The sequence below is a fragment of the Dendropsophus ebraccatus genome, chromosome 12, assembly GCF_027789765.1.
Source record: "Dendropsophus ebraccatus isolate aDenEbr1 chromosome 12, aDenEbr1.pat, whole genome shotgun sequence".
In the NCBI taxonomy this organism is placed as follows: domain Eukaryota; kingdom Metazoa; phylum Chordata; class Amphibia; order Anura; family Hylidae; genus Dendropsophus; species Dendropsophus ebraccatus.
In genome coordinates this window covers 26,278,492-26,280,702 of record NC_091465.1, presented here as the reverse complement: position 1 = coordinate 26,280,702, position 2,211 = coordinate 26,278,492, and the positions used below count along the sequence as shown (strand labels likewise).

The 2,211-nt window shown below is 49.4% G+C and overlaps 1 long non-coding RNA gene across 1 annotated transcript; it reads right to left on the bottom strand.

Annotated features, from left to right (window-relative positions):
* Positions 1–1,127: 1,127 nt before the first annotated feature.
* On the bottom strand, positions 1,128–1,804 carry LOC138769902 (uncharacterized). Its single transcript, XR_011359344.1, has 3 exons — positions 1,553–1,804; positions 1,424–1,467; positions 1,128–1,333 (listed from the first exon to the last, which is right to left on the bottom strand). It is a non-coding gene; the product is annotated as an uncharacterized lncRNA (long non-coding RNA).
* Positions 1,805–2,211: the final 407 nt, after the last annotated feature.

The window sequence follows — 2,211 nt, the reverse complement described above, 5'->3', positions numbered from 1 at the left end:
TATATGGCCAGTGTCACCTAGGTGGGGGCTGTACAGCAGCTGGACCCCCTCTCCTATATAGGCAGTGTCACCTAGGTGGGCTGTACAGCAGCTGGACCCCCTCTCCTATATGGGCAGTGTCACCTAGGTGGGCTGTACAGCAGCTGGGCCCCCTCTCCTATATGGACAGTGTCACCTAGGTGGGCTGTACAGCAGCTGGGCCCCCTCTCCTATATGGACAGTGTCACCTAGGTGGGGCGTCACAGCTGCTGGGCCCCCTCTCCTATATGGACAGTGTCACCTAGGTGGGCTGTACAGCAGCTGGGCCCCCTCTCCTATATGGACAGTGTCACCTAGGTGGGCTGTACAGCAGCTGGACCCCCTCTCCTATAGGGACAGTCTCACCTAGGTGGGGGCTGTACAGCAGCTGGACCCTCTCTCCTATATGGACAGTGTCATCTAGGTGGGCTGTACAGCAGCTGGGCCCCCACTCCTATATGGACGGTCACCTAGGTGGGCTGTACAGCAGCTGGGCCCCCTCTCCTATATGGACAGTGTCACCTAGGTGGGCTGTACAGCAGCTGGGCCCCCACTCCTATATGGACGGTCACCTAGGTGGGCTGTACAGCAGCTGGGCCCCCTCTCCTATATGGACAGTGTCACCTAGGTGGGCTGTACAGCAGCTGGGCCCCCTCTCCTATATGTACAGTGTAACCTAGGTGGGGCTGTACAGCAGCTGGGCCCCCTCTCCTATATGTACAGTGTAACCTAGGTGGGCTGTACAGCAGCTGGGCCCCCTCTCCTATATGGACAGTGTCACCTAGGTGGGCTGTACAGCAGCTGGGCCCCCTCTCCTATATGGACAGTGTCACCTAGGTGGGCTGTACAGTATCACTTTTTTCTATGTGTATTGTAATTGATACATTATTACACCCTGTGTATGGCAGATGGATCTATGGATTCCTAACATGACAGACCTGGGTACCTTTAACCAGTGTCCAATCAGGTTATAAAGTGAGGGACCTCATTTAACTTAAACCTCCTGTACAGCAAAGCATATACAGTATTTTCCAGTGGATAAAAGGAATAAAGATACAAATACAGATGACATTTTCATTTATTTATTATAAATTAATATTCATTGAAAAATAAATAGTCAGATATTTGGGTAGAAGAGAGGAGGCCTGGCTGCACGATGCTAGGAAGAGTACAGAAGGCGTCTATCGGATGGTGGTCCGCACAATCCTGGATGAGGTGAAGGTTTCCCAGGCAGCAGGAATCTTGTGTTCTATGGAGCTAGGACAGGAGCCGAGTCTTCAGGAGAACCTCAGATGTTATAGAGGTTATTGGGAAGCTGAAAAGAGACAGAGAATAAGGATTTCATCTTCCAGCATTTCTAGAACAGTCTACAGAGAGGAGAAGATCATCCCTGTGACGTCCTTACCTCTGCTGATGGAATCCGAGCTCCCAATAGATGTTATGTATAACCTAGAAAACAACGGACAACAATGGTTATAGGTCAGGAACTTCCAGAAAGTGATGAGAAAGAAGAAAGAATAGGAAGTCACTGTACCTTATAGTGATGGCAAAAGCGCTTGCTAAACAGTTGGAAAGAAAAAAAGCAGTTTAACTGCGTTTGGCCTTTGGCTTTATCAGCCACGGTGTTACGTCCTCCATGATGGCGTCATCGTCAGAGTCATAGGTGAACTGCAGCTCAGGACTGACGTCCGTCATAATGCAGTCACCATCCTCATCAAACTTGAACTGCTTCTCCGGAGTGATGTCCTTCATGATGCAGTCGCCATCTGAGTCGAACGTGAATTGGTACTTCTTTTTCCGCTCCCTCCGCCTGTTTCGTCTCACGTTGAGTGTATTGCCTCCATTACTGTTCTCCACCTTCTTCGGTACAGCTCCACTAGCCGGAGACACTTTCCCCCCACTCATGTTGAGAAAGTGTCACTGTTGTCAGGGCTGCAGTCTGTTTTACTAGGATTCTGTATGACATCACAATTGGTATGTGTGTATGTGTGTATGACATCACCAAAAGTACACTGTATGCAGATGAGTGTATGACATCACCAATAGTACACTGTATGCAGATGAGGACATCACATGATACATTGTTCCAGCTACATGGGACTGTATTAGAGGAGGCTGAGCGGTGATAAGTTACATGGGACTGTATACTGGAGGGGGGTAAGCGGTGATAGTTACATGGGACTGTATATTGGA